Here is a 20,280-nt window from a genome sequence, read left to right on the forward strand (position 1 = left end):
GATACCAAAGAGCAGAAGAGAAGACATAGTTAATGCCAATTGGTAGTAAAAGTCCAGTTTCCTTTTCTATATTTGTTGATATACAAGGTCCACGGGTCTCTGTGTGTTACTGAGAAGTAGTTGGTTTCCACTGACACTTCGATGACTTGAGGGGGTCTTGCTATTGCTTCTTTATGACTTCCATTGATACTGCAGATGGGATGATGGTCCTGTTACTACTTGAAGATGATTAATGTCCTGAATCATTAAACTATAGCACCCGATAAAGAACTGGTGTGCTACTTGGTTACTTGTGAATATGAAAGTTCAAAATTCCTAGATAGTCTCCACATCAAAGAGAAAGAAGTGTCTTGCTACTGGATAGGATAAATTAAAGATATATCTGCATTTCACTAGAGCTGGCAAGGTAATACAGGCTCCCCAAGCAGCTGTTGATAATGTGGTTATGGGCGGAGCAATAGTTCTTTTCCTGTGTTATTTGACTAAAGTAAAACAGTCATTGGCTAAAAGTTTTTTCACTTGCTAAGCTACCCCTAGGTTTGATTGTTTTGTATATATTGATTGTGCTATTTAATTACACAGATGTGTCTTTGTGTGAAAATTCACAGGATAATATACAAACATTTCAACTTACAAATAAAATTTGAAAAAATTGAAAGCAAACTTATGGGACTTACACTGATAGCTATATACTCATTATCAAGATCCAATCATTGAGAGATTGTGTTATTGGTGTCAGCATAGGCCAATGAATCAATGAAAGGAATAGAGTCATGATATAACCTCACACATACTTGGTCAATTGATTTTCTACATAGGGTGTATCAAAGTTATTCAATGTGAGATATGACATACTTCTTTTTTATTTTATTAGTTTATTTTTAATTAGAGAGTCAACGTGAGGGTACAGTTACAGATTTATACATTTTTGTGGTCATGTTTCCCCCATACAAAGTTCGATAATCCATCCCTTCACCAGTGCCCATTCTCCACCACCAGTAAACCCAACATCCCTCCCACCCTCCCCAGTCCCGTCTTCCCCCACCCCACACTGCCACTATGGCAGGGTCTTCCCTTTTGTTCTCTCTCTCTGATTAGGTGTTGTGGTTTGCAATAAAGGTGTTGAGTGGCCATTGTGTTCAGTCTCTAGTCTATATTCGGCCCGTATCACCCTTCCCCCACATGACCTCTGACCACATTTTACTTGGAGGTCCCTTCCCTGAGTTACCCAGAATGAGAGACCAGCCTCCAAGCCATGGAGACAACCTCCTGGTACTTATTTCTACTATTCTTGGGCGTTAGTCTTATAGTCTATTATTCTATATTCCACAGATGAGTGCAATCTTTCTATGTCTGTCTCTCTCTTTCTGACTCATTTCACTTAGCATGATACTTTCCATGCTGATCCACTTATATGCAAACGTCATGACCTCATTTTTTTCTAACAGCTGCATAGTATTCCATTTTATAGATGTACCAGAGTTTCTTCAACCAGTCATCTGTTCTAGGGCACTCGGGTTTTTTCCAGATTCTGGTTATTGTAAACAGTGCTGTGATGAACATATAAGTGCAGATGTCACTTCGACTATACTTTTTGGCTTTTCTGGGATATATTCCCAGCAGTGGTATTGCTGGGTCAAATGGGAGCTCAACCTCTAGTTTTTTGAGAATCGTCCATATTGTTTTCCAAAAGGGCTGAACTAGCCGGCATTCCCACCAGCAGTGTAGAAGGGTCCCTTTCTCCCCACATCCTCTCCAACAGCGGTTGCTTTTGTTCTTTTGGATGTGTGCTAGTCTCTGTGGTGTGAGGTGGTATCTCGTGGTTGTTTTGATCTGCATCTCTCTGGCGATTAGTGATGTAGAGCTCTTTTTCATGTGCCTTTTGGCCATTCATATCTCTTCCTTGGTAAAGTTTCTGTTCATTTCTTCGCCCCATTTTTTGATGGGGTTGGATGCTTTCTTCTTGTAGAGTTCAACCAGTGCTTTATATACCATTGATATTAACCCCTTATCTGATGGGTATTGTGTAAATATCCTTTCCCATTCTGTAGATAGTCTTTGTATTCTGGTCACTGTATCTTTTGCGGTGCAGAAGCTTTTTAGTTTAATGTAGTCCCATTTGTTGATCTCTGTTTTTACTAGATTGCTTAGTTCCGTGTCATCTTTGAAGATACCTTTATCTTCAATATCGTGGAGGGTTTTGCCGACCTTGTCTTCAATGTACCTTATGGGTTGTGGTCTGATGTTGAGGTCTTTAATCCATTTTGATCTGACTTTTGTGCATGGTGTCAGGTCGAGTTCTAAGCCCATTTTTTGCATGTGGTTGTCCAGTTGTGCCAGCGCCATTTGTTAAAGAGGCCTTCCTTGCTCCACTTCACATCTCTTGCCCACTCTCACCACTTCTCTTTAATATAGTATTGGAAGTATTAGCAATAGCCATCAGGCAAGAAAAATATATTAAGGGGATTCAGATCGGAAAGGAAGAAATCAAGCTCTCACTATTCGCAGACAATATGATGCTATACCTAGAGAAACCTAAAATCTCTAGTAAGAAACTCTTAGAAACAATTGACCTATACAGTAAAGTCGCAGGCTATAAAATCAATACCCAAAATTCCATGGCCTTCCTATATGCAAACAATGAGACAGAGGAAAGGGACATGAAAAAAGCAATCCCCTTCACAATTGTGCCCCAGAAAATCAAATACCTTGGAATTTTAGCTTAACTAAAGAAGTAAAGGACCTCTACAAAGAAAACTATAAAACCCTACTCCATAAAATAAAAGAGGACATGAGGAAATGGAAACATATCCCCTGCTCATGGCTAGGGAGAATAAACATTGTCAAAATGGCAATACTCCCAAAAGCATTATACAGATTTAAGGCAATCCCTATAGGGATACCCATGGCATTCTTCAAAGAAACGGAGCAAGCAATCCTGAAATTTATATGGAACAATAAACGCCCACGGATAGCTAAAACAATTCTTGGGAAAAAGATGATGGGAGGCATCACCCCCCCCCCCAACCTTAAACTCTACTACAAAGTGGTAACAATTAAAACAGCATGGTACTGGAACAAAGGCAGAGCTGCAGACCAATGGAACAGGGTGGAATATCCCCACACACAACCTCAAATGTATGATCATCTAATCTTTGACATACTTCTTAAAAATGGTGTGATCACAACTGAAGAGCCATCAGAGAAAATGGGTTTCCATATTTACCTCACGTAATATATAAAATTAATATGGATTATAAATCTAAGCACAAAAGCTAAAACTCAAAACATTTAGAAGGAAAATACTTGCAAATTTGGGATAGATATTTTTTGGTAGGACAGAAAAAAGAACCATGGAAGAAAAAAGTGGTACACTCAATCTCATAAGCATCTATGTTTTGAGAAAATTACTAGAAAAAATGAAATGATATTTTTATAAATCATGTATATGCAAGGGGACTTGTATCCAGTATATAACTATTTTATTAACAACTAACTTAATAACAGATTGGAAAGCAACTCAATTTTAAAAGGGACAAATAGGGCTTGGGAGATAGCAAAAGGACTGGAGCTTACACCTGGCATGTGTGAGGACCCTCTTTTGATCCCTGGCACTTCATGATCCACCAACTACCACTAGAGTCTGGCCCTGTGACGCCAACACCTTCAGGCCCAAGCACCAAATATGTCAGACATGTATAGATTGGTTGAGTATCACTGGGAGTGGTCCTGCCCCCTGGATACTACTGGGGAGGAACCCCCAAATTACAAACGTTTTGTAAATGAAAGTAGTGAAACAATTTAAATAGACAATTTACAAACGAAGACATCAAATAGATTATAGGAACATGAAAATGCATTTGTCATTAGGGAGATGGAAATTAAAAGACAAAGTAATACTACTTCACACCCACTTGAATGGTAAAAATTTTTAAAGGGGGACAATAACAAGTGCTAGCAAGGATGTGTAGCAATTGGATGTCTCAAACTTTGCTCTGTGGGAATACATAATGATACATTTTGGAAAACACTTTGGCAGTCTCTCATACAGTGTAACATGTACTAACCATACTGTCCAGCAATTCCATTTCCAAATACCAGCCCAGAAATAATAAAACATATGCTCTCACAGATTCCTTTACACAACTGCCTATAGCAATTTCATTCGTAATGTAAAAAACTGGAAATAACCCAAATCAAATCAATTGGTGAATGAATAAACAAATTGTAATATAGCCATACTATGTAATTATACACAACATTTGACAGAAAACAAACTGATACATGCGACAGCATGAATAAGCTTAATGAAAAAACCAAGATGTGAAAAAGGAGACTGGGATTTTTTAAAGCGCATACTTTTCCACTTATATAAAACTCTACAAAAGGCAAGACTTATCTATAGTGACAGAAAGCAGATCAGTGCTTTCCTGGGGCTGGAGTGGGAGGGGTTGGACTACAAAAGGGCACTGGGGAGCTTTTTGAGGTAATGGAAATGTTCTATATCAACAACACGGATCAATCTTACAAACAATAGGAGGAAGCCATGCACAAAAGAATACATATGGCATGATTTCATTTATATTAAGTTCAAAAATTTACAAAGCAATAGTGTTAAGGGATCTGTAGAGTCAAGAGGTAAAACTAAGAAGATAAGCAAGGAAGTGATTACTGTCAAAGCCAGGCTAAGGGTTTCTTACAGCAAGGAGTGGGGTGCAGTGATTCGAAAGAGACTAGTGTGCTGACAGGGGTGCTGCAGTGTTACCTTTCTTGATCTGGGTGGCAAGGGCATGAGGGTTTGCTTTCTAGCAGCTTGTTAATCTGCAACATTGTGACTATGCACCTTTGAACTTGTATGTTTTACAACTAAAGATACTTAAACAAAAAGAAGGTCAAAAATGCCCTAGAAAAGGACCAGAGAAAGGACCCCAAACCAGACCGAAGGAAAGAAATAATAAAAAATAGAGCAGAAATTAATGACATCGAAACCAAAAAAACAATCCGAAAGATCAATGAAACAAAGAGTTGGTTCTTTGAGAAAATAAATAAGATTGATAAACCGCTAGCAAGTCTCACAAAGAAAGAAAGAGAGAAAACTCTAATAAATCGAATCAGAAATGAAAAGGGGGACATCATAACAGAAACCAGTGAGATTCAAAAGATCATTAGAGACTACTTTGAAAGTCTTTACGCCACAAAAAAGGAGAACCTAAAAGAAATGGATGGATTCCTTGATTCCTATAATCTCCCAACACTGAAGAAAGAAGACCTGGAATACCTGAATAGACCCATCAATGTTAAGGAAATTGAAACGGTAATCAAAAACCTCCCCAAAAACAAAAGCCCAGGCCCAGATGGTTTCACTGGCGAATTCTTCCAAACATTTAAAGAAGACCTATTGCCTGTTTTCTTCAAACTTTTCCAGGAAATTGAAAAAACAGGAACTCTCCCAAACAGTTTCTATGAAGCACATATCTCCCTAATACCAAAAGCAAACAAAGACACCACTAAGAAAGAAAATTACAGACCAATTTCCCTGATGAACACCGATGCAAAGATCCTCAACAAAATACTAGCAAATAGGATCCAACAACTCATCAAAAAGATCATACATCACGACCAAGTGGGATTCATCCCAGGGATGCAAGGATGGTTTAACATTCGGAAATCAATCAACATAATCCAGCATATCAACAAAAGGAAAGATAAAAACCATATGATCATATCAATAGATGCAGAGAAAGCATTTGACAAGATCCAACATCCTTTCATGATGAAAACCCTCGCCAAAATGGGGTTTGGAGGAACTTTCCTCAAGATAGTCGAAGCCATCTATCACAAGCCTACGGCAAGCATTATCCTCAACGGGGAAAAACTAAGGGCCTTTCCTCTGAGATCAGGCACAAGACAAGGATGCCCACTCTCACCACTCCTCTTCAATATAGTACTGGAAGTACTTGCGATAGCTATTAGACAAGAAAAAGAGATTAAGGGCATCCAGATAGGAAGGGAAGAAATCAAACTCTCACTATTTGCAGACGACATGATACTATATCTAGAGAAGCCTAAAACCTCTACTAAGAAACTCTTAGAAACAATAGACTTATACAGTAAAGTTGCAGGCTACAAAATCAATACCCAAAAATCCATGGCCTTCATATATGCAAACAATGAGGCAGAGGAAAGGGACATGAAAAAAGCAATCCCATTCACAATCGTGCCCCAGAAAATCAGGTACCTCGGAATCAGCTTAACCAAGGAAGTAAAAGACCTTTACAAAGAAAACTACATAACGCTACTCCATGAAATCAAAGAGGACATGAGGAAATGGAAACATATACCCTGCTCGTGGATAGGGAGAATCAATGTTGTCAAAATGGCAATACTCCCTAAAGCATTATACAGATTCAATGCGATCCCTATAAGTATACCCATGACATTCTTCAAAGAAATGGATCAAGCAATCCTAAAATTCATATGGAATAACAAACGTCCAAGGATAGCTAAAACAATTCTTGGGAAAAAGATGATGGGAGGCATCACCATCCCCAACCTCAAACTTTACTACAAAGCAGTAACAATTAAAACAGCATGGTACTGGAACAAAGGCAGAGCCGTAGACCAATGGAACAGGGTGGAATATCCCTACACACAACCCCAAATGTATGACCATCTAATCTTTGATAAGGGAGCAAGAGATGTGAAGTGGAGCAAGGAAAGCCTCTTTAACAAATGGTGCTGGCACAACTGGACAACCACATGCAAAAAAATGGGTTTAGACCTTGACCTGACACCATGCACAAAAGTCAGATCAAAATGGATTAAAGACCTCAACATTAGACCACAAACCATAAGGTACATTGAAGACAAGGTCGGCGAAACCCTCCACGATATTGAAGATAAAGGTATCTTCAAAGGTGACACGGAACTAAGCAATCTAGTAAAAACAGAGATCAACAAATGGGACTACATTAAACTAATTGCGGGAGTTGCTAGAGACTGAGCACAGCGGCCACTCAACACCTTTATTGCAAACCACAACAGCTAATTAGAGAGAGAAAACAGAAGGGAATGCCTTGCCACAGTGGCAGGGTGGGGTGGGGGGGAGATGGGATTGGGGAGGGTGGGAGGGACACTGGGTTTACGGGTGGTGGAGAATGGGCACTGGTGAAGGGATGGGTTCTAAACTTTGTATGAGGGAAGTATAAGCACAAAAGTGTATAAATCTGTAACTGTACCCTCACGGTGATTCTCTAATTAAAAATAAATAAATTTAAAAATAAATAAATAAATAAATAAACAAAAAAAGTATAGCATCTGTATACAGATGTTGGATATACTGAGGCAAATAAAATGTTAAAATAAATTAATAAAAAAAAAAGCAAAAAAAAAAAGAAGGTCAAAAATGATCAATGAAGGGCAAGCTGGGACTGGTACAGGTGAGGAGAGTTGAGAGCCACACAGAGCAGACAGCTAAGGCTGAGTGAAAAGGGCCAGTGAAGTAGTTGTAGTGCAACCCTGGAATTTGGTTGGGGCAGGTGTATGTCAGGTTGGACAACACAACTTACTAAGTGCTGCCCCATCACATACTCAGCCCAGGAATTTGTATATAGTATACCCTCGGGACGCTTACACGTACTCCAGTGGAATTAGGATATACCATTAAGGCATACACAAATCAGCGCATATTTCCCAGAGGCCACTTATCAAAAGAGCATCAGACTTGTAAGCAAGAGACTTGGGTTATAAAGTATCAATAATGTCACTTCTATCTACATGACCTTAGAAAGGTTATTTTACCTCTCAGCATTTGTTTAATGAACAGCATATGTAGAAGCCTATTTAAATAAGTTTCGGGGGCTAGAAAGTGACAACCCCCGCTTGTGTACATGAGAAAACTACAGAACCTAACAGGCCTTGCATCAGTCACTGAAAATGATGCAGTTTCTGCAGAGCCGAAGGACAAATCCTCCTGAAGTTATTTAGGGTATTGTTAGCTTTGATTTCAGAGAATCCCAAGGGGATGTGCAAGTGGATCTTACCACAAATGCACTATTCATTCATCCCCCTTTGGTTGTTTTATTTCCAAATAAACCTTGTTTGTTGCTGGGATAACTGATCACTTTGAGGTCAAGTTTGCTTACTGGTCCTGGTTTTGAGGAGCAATGAGAGTTGGAATGGATGTATCTCTAGATATCTATCCTTCTGCATCTAACCTCAGCCTTCAAGAAGGGCAGATGCTATTCCACTGTTGTTTTGATTTGCATTTCCCTTATGATTAGTGATATAGAGCATTTTATATGCTTTTTGGCTATTTGTATTTCTTCTTTTTAGGAAGTTTCTGTTTATCTCTTCTCATTTTTTATGAGGTTAACTTTTTTATTTTAAAGTTTTACCAGTGCTTTATATATCTTGGATATTAAAGATCAGATGATATATCTTTAATATCTTGGATTATTTGATTGATGGTCAAACACTTTCTCGACATCTCTGGGCTTTCTTTGTATTTTGGTCATCATTTCTTATGAGGGACAGAAACGTCTTAATTTAATGTAGTCTCATTTGTTTATTTTTGTTTCCACTTGCTTTGTCAGTGACCTCTCATTCTAAAAGATGCATCTAGCTTCGGAAGCCTGCTTTATGAGTGGAGGGGATAAGGCAGATGAAATAGAGAAGGGATCACTAAGAAAATTATGGCTGGAGGAATCAGTTGGGATGGGAGATGTGTGCTGAAAGTAGATAATGGACCAAACATGATGACCTCTCAGTGTCTGTGTTGCAAGCCATAATGCCCAAAAGTAGAGAGAGTATGGAGAATATTGTCTGCCATGGAGGCAGAGGGAGGGTAGGAAAGGGGGGTATACCAGGGATATTGGTGGTGGGGAATGTGCACTGGTGGAGGGATGGGTGCTTGATTATTGTGTGATTGTAACCCAAATATGAAAGCTTGTAACTATCTCACAGTGATTCAATAAAAATTTTTAAAAAGTTAAAAAAAGACGCATCTAGCTTCAATGTCATGGAGAGTTCTGCCTATATTTTCCTTTACTCAGGTCTAATATCAATGTCTTTAATCCATTTTGATTTGACTTTTGTTCATGGTCTTAGAAAGAGGTCCGGGTTTATTTTTATTCATACATGTGACTTTCCAGTTTTCCTAGTGGTAGAGGCTTTCCTTGCTTCACATGTAGGCTGGGGGTGGGGTGGGGTAACGAAACTAAGGTCATTAATGGAGGTAAGTGCACATTGGTGAAGACACGGGTGTTGGAACGTTGTATGCCTGAAACTCAGTCATAAATACCTGTAACTCTGTAGTTCATGGTGGTTCAACAGAAATAATTTTGGATGGAACTGAAAGACATTATGTTAAGTGAAGTAAGCCAGAAGAGGAAGGATAAAGTCTGAATGATACCACTTATATGTGGTATTTAGACTAACTGGGTGAGAGTGCAATATTTTAGGAGAGTATTCCCAGATCAATCTTGGCCTCAGAGTATAGGGAAAATGGGAAAAGATAGAGTGGGAGAGGGAGGAGAAGAGACAGATGAGAAGCAATGGGGGCCAGGTCAGGGGAGTCAGGTGCAAAGGTGGTGTTAAGGAAAGATGGAGCCAAAGATCCAAACCACAATCAACGACACTGAAACCAAGAGACCTGAATTTTAACAATTGAACTTATAAAAGTGCTTGTGAGGAGAGCAGGCTGGGGGTGGACATGGGAGGGAACATGGGAACATTGGTGGAGGGAAGTTGACACTGGTGGTGGGATTGGTGCTACGATATTCACTGTATCACTGTCATCCTGTTGCTCATTGATTTGATCGAGCGGGTACCAGTAACGTCTCCATTGTGAGACTTGTTGTTACTGTTTTTGGCATATCAAATATGCCATGGGTAGCCTGCCAGGCTCTGCTGTGCAGGTGGGATACTCTCGGTAGTTTGCCTGGCTCTCCAAGAGGGGTGGAGGAATTGAACCCCAGTGGGCCGCATGCAAGGCGAATGCCCTACCTCCTGCACTATTGCTCCAGCCCGCTGCAATATTATATGTCTAAAACTCAAGTATGAATAACTGTAAATCACGGTTCTTTAGTAATTTTTTAAAAGAAAAAAATCCTTATAAAAAAGAAGGGCAAGGCAGCAGTATTTGAATAGGGATAGTGAAGGCTTCCACTTAAAGCAGCTAACTGGTCCCTGTGCATCTGCTCACCTCTGAGTTTAACGATCTCTGCATGTGAATTATCACAACAATGTGAGGAGCTGTGTGCCAGCTTTTCCAAACTGAATATCTGAAAAGGTGCCAAATATGAAGAGGGTGGCAGAAATGGGGAATTAGAGAGATTGGAAAGTCAAATGCTTTGAACCTGTACTAATTTCACTGCACACAGTTCGAAGATGTGATTGCTGTCTGTCAGGTTTGGGGGTGGGTGATGAGAGGTACAAAGTGAGTGTTTGTTAAGATAAGGAGAGCATCAGCCCCAAGTGGGTTCATGAGGTGGTGATGGTCACCACTGCTGTCTCCAAACACTGCTAGGTCACACACCCTGCTGTCCCTGAGCTGTAGAGGACATTATCTTAGAGCCGAGGTTGGAAGTTTTTCAGTCTAGAGATGCCTGAACATGACCAATCAATATTCAATATTGGAGCTTGGGTAAAGCTTTCTTCTAGTCGGGAACACTAACCACTTTCCTTTGTTCATCTAAGAGCAAGGCTCTGGGTTCACCCCTGTTCTGTGATAGACAGGAACCATTTGCAAATTAAGATTCAGGATGAGGACTGGCTGGCAATATAGAATGGCAACAATGGACCAGATGCTTCAGTCTCATCCATTTCAAAGGTTCATGAATAGCCAGCTGTACCATGGAAGATCCAGATTTCTTTTTAATAACACGTCATGGTCCTGATCATGCCTCAAATGGCACCAGCACCTGTTTTCTTCTTGTCCTGATATATATATGCATATATATGCATGCATATATATATACTTTAATTCTCAAATAGAAGAAGTAATTCACTTTAAATAGATTTTACTTTGGCAAGCAATTATGCACTGCTTCCTCCAACATACACACATATACAGATGCACACACATACACACACTTGCACACAGTATGATATTTTTAAATGTAAAGATAATCAAACAATGATCATTACATTTAAAAACATCATCCAATTATCATCGCCCTAACAGGGATTTTTGTATGTGAGCATTTGCTGTGCAGAAAGTTTTTCTAAGTTGCAAGACCACAGTAGAAGTAAAATGCTACCTTTTCCTTTTCAAAATATTGTGTTCCATGTATTATTCAGGCTGCTGCTGATTTCAAAATGAGCATATTAAATGGCTTCATAACATGCAATAGAATAGATATGCCATAATTCAATGACCTACCCTTATTTGGGGGCAATTCACTTGTTCTCTGTTACATTAATATAGTCAGGTTCCTAAAGAACATCTTCATGCATGTCTCTGCCCAATTCTGTTCAATTTTTTCCTGAAGAATACAAACCCAAGAGGCAGAATTTCTGGGCTAAAGTATAGTAAGAGGCTCCCCGGCTGTGCTTCAGTTAGCAGGGCTGCTGTCTGTCTGCAGGGGAAGGGGGTGCTTCCTAAAATATACATACCCTGTACATCAGCCAGTGTTCTCCTTTAGTTCCCCAAAGCTGCTCCACTCACTCTTGGAGCCTTAGTTACTGCCTGTTGTGTGCAAATCAACATCTATTTGCATTCTGGGTGCCCTGCACCATGGTTTCAAAACAATGCAATCTTGTTTTGGGAAACAGACCAAGCCGTTGTGGAATATGCTCTGAGCTCCAACAGCTGAGAGGCTATAGAAATCATATTTGGGGGATGCCAGGCTTAGGAAGTAAGGAGCAGATGAGCTTGTTTCTCTTAACCTCCATTATAGAGAACTTTCTTCCACACACTTGACAAATGAACCACAATGCTGAAATACAGGGAGTCTGTCTCTGACTCCCAGGCTCCTCTCAGCGAATACTTTGTGCCAGGTCCTTTGTGAGCCAGATGAAGTCCTTGCTCTCAAAGAACTCACCACCTCTGATAGATCAAAACATGTAAAACACTATGAGGGATGCAACATAGAGTCATGATCAAGAGTGGGCGTGCTGCATATCCAGTGACCTAGGATTGGATTTTAGTTTTGCTGTCTGTCCATGAACAGATTAATTTATAGCTTCCTCTTCTTTTTATCTTTCTTTTGCTATGCCTTTCTCTCCCAGTCCCTTACCCCAACTCTTCTCCTTCTTCTAGCCTTGGATTCCCCCATAGACAAAATAGGGATAATAGTAGTCTGATCCTGTTAGGTTAGTAGCAGGAGTTGATGAGTCAGCATACAAATTAAGATTAGGCATAGTGCCTGGTATGTAGCAAAGTATTCAATATATTTCATCTATGATTACATTATTATCATGTTGAGTGGTAGCACTGTAGCACGGTCGTCCCGTTGCTCATCAATTTGCTTGAGCAGGAACCAGTAACATCTCCATTGTGAGACTTGTTGTTACTGTTTTTGGCATATCAAATACACCATGGGTAACTTGCCAGGCTCTGCCAATCTTAAGGATAAACAGATCAATGAAACAATATGAAACATAGAAACACATATTTCAAGAAAATATCATTTACACTTGATGTATGATATAGCATCAGGTTGGAATCTTACAATAAACAGAAAAAATCCATTCCATATGATAGAAAAATGAAACCAGACCCCTGTTTATCACTGTATCACTGTCATCTCGTTGTTCTCTGCCATGCGGGTGGGATACTCTCGGTAGCTTGCCGGCTCTCCGAGAGAGATGGAGGAATTGAACCTGGCTTGGCTGTGTGCAAGGCAAATGCCCTACCTACACTGTGCTATCACTCCAGCCCATGTTTAGTGGTATCATATTAAAATAGGGTAGAGAGTGAAGTAGTTCTTAAGAGGGATTTTGGGAGAGTAAATAAAACCCTAGTCTTCCCTCCTGGGATAATAAATTCCTTTCATAGCCTCATGCCCCTGCAGTGAGAGTTGCAAGTGGACAACAGCAGGCAAGAGGATCTGGTCCCTCACAGCACAGAGGGGGTGGACCTCAGTGAAAATCCACTGGCAGAAGCTCCCACTGTCTCTGCCTAAGTCATTTCTACTAGGAGAGGAAAGTGATGTGGCTCAGCTGACTAGTGTTTCCCAAGCACTAAATTGGCCTGTTGATTAGAAAAACACAGTCCCGGGCTGACGGTCTTGCCAGCAATCAATGCTAATGCAAGGCCCAGCTGAAGACTTCAGCAGGCCAGGCCCCACACCCAATGCCACGAAGCCTTGTTCCTTGTCCAGGACATGGATAGAAGAGGGGTGATTAAATAGTAGTTACTTACAGTTGACATTTACGAGTGCCAACACTGTGCAATGAAAAGAACGTGAGTGGAGCAGCTCCACTTCGTGCCACCCCAGGGTCCCCAGGTAAACTTTTCCAGAGGCAAATAATTGAGAGTAGCTTTGAGAGTAGCTTTGAATGGGCATGGCTGGCAACAGAGGCCACAGATTGTCTGCATCCAAACCACTGTGCTTTGGATCCAGTTTACCCACTTCTTGTTACAACGCCTCTGTTTAACCCTCAATGCTTGAGTGCCCATTTTGATAGATGCACACCTGAGAGAGTTTGGCAACCTCTTCCTTCAAAGAGTATCGCCGGCAGCTATCACAGCCATGTGGGTCCCAACTAAGTATCCACACTAGCATTTCTCATAGTTTGTTCCACAGATGTTGATTCCATGAGATTCTGTTTGGTGCTCAGCCTCATAAGGGTTATGTAGTGACAGGATTTTGAGTAAAGTGAAGTGGAGAAAAGTTGGCAACTGTTCTGGATTATCAGGTTTAACAGAGTCTGTGATATGCCAAGGAACATACTGATCCTTCAGTAGGAGCCGGGAAGCAGTATGTTGTTCCCCGCCCCCCAATAAATATTTAGACAAAACATTATAGAAGGCAAGTAGTCCATACCACTGTTGAGAAACACAAATATTCATTTAAAACATTTTCTTGATTGAGATTCTGTGGTTTACAATACTTTTAATAATGGCTTCTCATACACATAGTTTCAGTACCAGTGCACCCACCTCCCTCTACTCAGGACCTAAATACTCCTCCCTCTCAAACCCTCCCAAACTCAATTTTGTGGTTCAAGTCTCTCATTAAGATGTCTTTGGACCCTTGTTACTACCATGCTGTGGGTCCCATACTACCATACTACCATGTCCCACACATGAGAGGGATCACTATGTATCCATCTATTCCTTTCCTTCTGACTTACTTTACTCAGTAGAACACCCTGTAATTTCATCAATGTTGTGCAAATTGTATTATTTTCTTCTTTTGTAGAGCTTTCTAGAATTCTATTGTGTGTATATACCACAATTCCTTGACTGTGGTTTACAATATTTTTTATTGAATCACAATAATATACAGTTACAAAGCTTTCATGTTTGAGTTTCAATCAAACAATGATCAAACACCTACCCATCGACAGTGCACATTCCCCACCACAAATTTCCCTAGTATACCCCCCCCTTTCCAACCCTCCCCCTAACTCCATGAAAGGCAATTTCCCCCATACTCTCTCTCTACTTTGGGGCATTGTGGTTTGCAATACTGATACTGAGAGGTTACCACGTTTGATCCTTTATCTACTTTCAGCACACATCTCCCATCCTGAATGATTCCTCCAACCATCATTGTCTTAGTGATCCCTTCTCTATTCCAGCTGCCTTCTTCCCCAGCTCATGAGACAGGCTTTCAACTATGGGTCAAAATTCCTGGCCCTTGTGTCTATTGTCCTTGGGTGTTAGTTTCATATTAGGTTTACAATATTTTTAATAATGATTCCTCATGCACATAGTTTCATCACCAGTGTACCCACCTCCCTCTACCCAGGACCTGGTTGGGCATTTGTGTTGTTTTCATATCATGGTTATTGTACTAAGTTAAGTGTTGAACATAGGTATGTATATATCCTTTAGTATTAATGTTTTTTGAAACACAGATATTCTAAACTCCTTAGTTTTTAGACAAGAGACAGAAGCCCAAAGAAGAAAAGACTTATCTGGGCTTATTTGGCATCAGGTCACAACAACATAGCCTACCTTCCCTCCAAAGGGCTGGTTCTAAAATCCTCAAATTTCCATATAGTAGAGGAAATAAAGGGTTTTAAGCATGAAGAATTGTTAACATGGTTGAATACTGAATGTTAGCTAAATCACTCCAACTTATTTGTAGAGGAGGAGCTAGAGGGAGCCAGTAAAGCTTCACTGATAGTAACCCAGGTGACAAATGAGAAACTCAAATTATGTGGTACTCAGTATGAGTCTGCTAAATACCTCAATGATAGTGAAGATAGGGAAGATCAAAGAAACAGTTTGAAATGTAGCCCAGAAAGGGAAACTGTTAGAAATGCAGAATTACTGAGTGTAGCCTATGCATTGGTATTGAGGAGAAGGGAAACAGGGGAGACTAGAGAAATGGAATGACACCAGGTGATGTGTCATGAATACCACGTAGAAGAAACTGGAGACCTTTGCAGCTATAGAAAGTTGGGTACATGTTAGAGTTGTGTAGGTGTAAACAAAGCTGAGTCTCCTTTTAGAAGTTCTTTTTGTTTTGTTTTTGGAGGTGTTAAACCTGACTGTGGCTGGCAAGGCTCAGGGGTCCATGTAGGGTTCCCCTTATGATGTCTCTGGCTGATCTTTATAATTTCTACTTTACTGTAAGATCCTGCTGGATGATTCCTGCAGTGCCCAATGAGGTAACTGTGAAAAAATTGTTACTCAGATTCGCAAAATCCAGTCCACTTTTCCATTTTATCACTCCTGTACATTGGAAAGAAGGCACATCAAAGGTCTGAGGTACCATGGATCTTCAGGCTGGTCTATTAGAAGGGACCACAGAGCCCAGTCTCATTAGATCACATACGAAGGTATGAGCTTGCCAGCCTATCTTTTCTGAACACTTGACCTAATCTGGATTCACTCTCTATGTCCATTGTCTTGTTGATTATCCTTCCTCTTTTATAAATCCAAATCCTCTACAATCTTCAAGACTTAGCAACGAAGTACCCTCTTACAGGAAGCCTGTTTTGCAAGTCAACTCAGTAACTGTTACCACAGAACGTATTTTAGCAGTTGCTACGTTCAACTTTATTCTTTATTGCCTGGATACACATGGTCTATCCTGACCCTTATTACACTGAAAAAATATTTATAGGATCCTATGGAAGGACTATGATTGAATCAGCAGTTGATAAAGTGTGTTATAACGAACACAAGGTATACCAATAAGGGAGATGTTGATATTAAGGCCAGCTCTACACTTTTTAGCTTCATTACCTTAGACATTACCTTCATTACCTTCTTAGCTTTTTCCTTAAGTTCTCAGAAACTCAATTTCCTCAGTTGTACATGAGGGTAGCACTATCTGTAGCACTGTCGTCCCGTTGTTTATTGATTTGCTCCAGCAAATGTCTCCATTGTGAGACTTGTTGTTACTATTTTTGGCATATTGAATACGCCATGGGTAGCATGCCAGGCTCTGCAGTGCGGGAGGGATATTCTCGATAGCTTGCTGGGCATTCAGAGAGGAACGTAGGAATCGAACCTGGGTTGGCCACATGCAAGGCAAACGCCCTACCCGCTGTACTATTGCTCCAGCCCACACTGTGATTGGTAATATGATTAAATAACAACAAAAGTAAGCATAGCATCCATAATAGTACTTGGCATGTATTTGGCACTCAACTGAATGCCATTTTTTCCTTCCCTTTGTTCTCAACATTACTCACAGGTTCTAGCAAAGAACTTTTATTTATCAATCCCATCCAGTCTCTAATAAAAAACATTATTGAAAAAATTTATTTTGTATGTTGGTGTGAAAATTAAATATTTAAAAACAAATATAACAAAAAGTAATAAAAGTAGAAATTTATACCATATTCATGAATAACAAGAATCAATATTATGAAGATAACCATGGGTTGAAGTGATACTACTGCAGGTAGAGCACTTGTTTTACAGTTGGTCATCCCTGGCAGCACATATGTTTCCCTAAGCCCATCCAGGAGTGAGCCCTCTGCACAAAGCTGGGAGTAAGCCTTGAGTACCATTGGGTGTGGCCCAAAATCAAGAAAAAGATCTCTATAGATACCACACAGATTTATTAATTTAATGACATATCCCAAGAGGTGTGTGTGTGTACACAACTTCATAAAATACTTCTGAAATATATGGAAAAGGTAAAAAAGAACCAAAATATTCTTAAATTGAATAAAAAGTTAGAGAACTTGCTATACTAATTATTAATATTCACTGTATCTATAGAAACACAGTATCTTAAGTATCTATAGAAAGACAGTATCTTAAGGAGACTTAAGGATATTATCTTAAGGATAGCACTGTAGCACTGTCATCCTGTTGCTCCTCTATTTGCTTGAGCGGGCACCAGTAATGTCTCCATTGTGAGACTTGTTGTTATTGTTTTTGGCATTCGAATATACCACGAGTAACTTGCCAGGCTCTGCCAATCTTAAGGATAAACAGATCAATGAAACAATATGAAACATAGAAACAAATATTTCAAGAAAATATCATTTACACTTGATGTATGATATAGAATCAGGTTGGACTTTAACAATAAACAGGAAAAATCCATTCCATATGATATAAAAATGAAATCAGACCCCTGTTTTATCACTGTATCACTGTATCCCTGTCATCCCATTGTTCATCGATTTACTTGAGCAGGCGCCAGTAATGTCTCCATTCATCCCAGCCCTGAGATTTTAGCAGCCTCTCCTTACTCATCTTTCCCAAGGATTGGAGGCTCTTTCAGGGTCAGGAGAATGAAAACTGTTATTGTTACTGTTTTTGGCATATCGAATATGCCACGGGGAGCTTGCCAGGCTCTGCCATTCTCTTTTATAATATATAGAAATCATAAAATCAGTTCCATGAGATAAAACATTAGACAAATTCAAATTGATGTATATGCTACAAAAATATATGGTAAATATGCTTTAAAACTGTCAAGGTCATAAAAAAACAAGGGAAATCTTTGAGGATAGAACCCAGTCTGTATCGTGTATGGCAACTAAAATGTTGGAAACTTTACAATCTTTCTAAACGGAAGCACCTGAGTTTAGAACAATTACAATAATCAAATAATAAAAAGAAAATCATCACTAAGTGAGAGACCCAGAAAGAAAATGTCAAATTCTTTGTGTGAAAGATATACCCAACTCTACTAACCTCAATTCAGGTATGTATGGGACAGATTCCAAGAAATTTGTGTATCTTTTCTTTTCTTTTCTTTTCTTTGTTTGCTTTTTCGGTCACAACTGGTGATGCACATGGGTTACTCCTGGCTTTGCACTCAGGAATTACTCCTGGCGATGCTCAGGGGACCATATGGGATGCTGGAAATTGAACCAGGGTCGGTCACATGCAAGGCAAATGCCCTACCCGCTGTGCTATCGCTTCAGCCTGAAACTTGTGTATGTTTTCTTTTGACAATATGTCTTTCCTAAAAAGCAAGCAATTCTTCAATTCTCCAACATGAATTTTTATATTCTACAATCCTCCAACATGAATTGTATATTCTACAATTCAAGTCAATTCTCACACTAGCTAGAGTTAGTATTAAGATTTCACAAGTCTAAGGGCTCACAATCTTATCACTCTTCAGATATTAGTCACAAGTTGGGAACTCAGTTTGCTCACAGTTCTGCCCAAATGGACAGTAGCCTCTTGTGATTTGAGGCTCTTGTGATTCCCCCTTATATTTACTAGAGTAATTCACAGAATTAAGGAACATGACTTAATCACCATTTTATTAGAAAGAATTCAACTCAAAAGCAATTAAATGAAAGTGATACAGAAGGGCAGGCAGTGAAGGAGATATAAGGGTTATAAGGTTAGTGTTAGTTATAAGGATATAAGGTTAGTGTTAGACAATACACTTCTGTGCCTACTCCAAACAAGACACCTTCAGTTACCATTCCAGGAGCTCTCTAAATCTCATTGTCAAAAGTTTTTTTTCTACCAGTAACTTCACTTACATATGGCTCATTGGTAATTGTGATTGAATTCATTCTCTAGTCTTCTTCAGCTTCCCTGGAGGTTAAGGAGGATCTGAAAGAGTCCCAACCCTAAGATCACAAGCTAGGTCTTTCTAGTGACTAACCCCTATCCCAAAGTTATTTAAGGGCTCCAGCCTGAGTAGTGACATAGGCATAAATTCAGGTATGGTTGAAAGGGCTCTAATGAATAACAGAAGACATTTATATCACTCAAGAAACACGAAGGGTATTAGTAATTTTCTACCAGAAACCAGAGGCAAAGACCAACAATTTCAATTATACCACAACCAGTTAAGACTAAAAGAGCTGGACTAAGATCTGAATAGTTGTCCACTACAGAAGAGAGAGCTTAGTTTGGAATACATCCAAGATAACTGCCTACTTACTGAAACATAAGCAAACAATATTCTTTATTGAAACAGAACAAAAGCAGAAGCAGGAAAATGTGAGAAGAAAACTTAGAGATCACATGTCCTTCTCTCCCAGAAAGGAGAAACTTGACACTCACCATTACTATGCCCCTGGACCTTGTGGCATGCTGTTTCACTTGGGGAGCCCCAGCGGGGAGTGAGTGAGACCCCCTCCCCACCCCAAGGGACCCAACCCCTGCAGCCTAAAACCTCCAGAACTCAACCGCTGCCTTCTCATGGCCACTATCCACATGCTCGAACGAGCTGCACCCACAAGTGTACCTTTCAATGGATCTCTCAGCCACATTCGTGGCCATGCGCCACTTCATAGAACATACCTTACCCATATTCCAAGAGTACCACACCACATTTGTTGGAATTCAAAGTAGGAGGCAACCAACCTTAGAGGGAAATATTATATTATTTCAGTTCTGCTTTGGGGCAGGGATTTGGGATGGGGATGGGGATGGAAACAGTCAAATTATGGTGGTGAGAAGGTGTAATAGTGGTGAGATTGGTGTTTGAATATAAAATGTAATCAGGTATTGTGAACTGCTTTATAAAATAAAAATTATACAAAAAAGAAAACTTAAGAGAACCAATTGTTGAAATTAGTTAAGGTTTTAAAAAGCAGCTATTATATCTGTGCATAAAGTCATAAAGTAAAATGTGATTGCAATGAACAAAATGACAGAAATTGCCTGTAAGAAATAAAAGTTATGGGACCAAAGAGATTGCTTAGCGGGTTGTACTCTTT

This window comes from Sorex araneus, chromosome X (genome assembly GCF_027595985.1).
Source record: "Sorex araneus isolate mSorAra2 chromosome X, mSorAra2.pri, whole genome shotgun sequence".
NCBI classification, from domain to species: domain Eukaryota; kingdom Metazoa; phylum Chordata; class Mammalia; order Eulipotyphla; family Soricidae; genus Sorex; species Sorex araneus.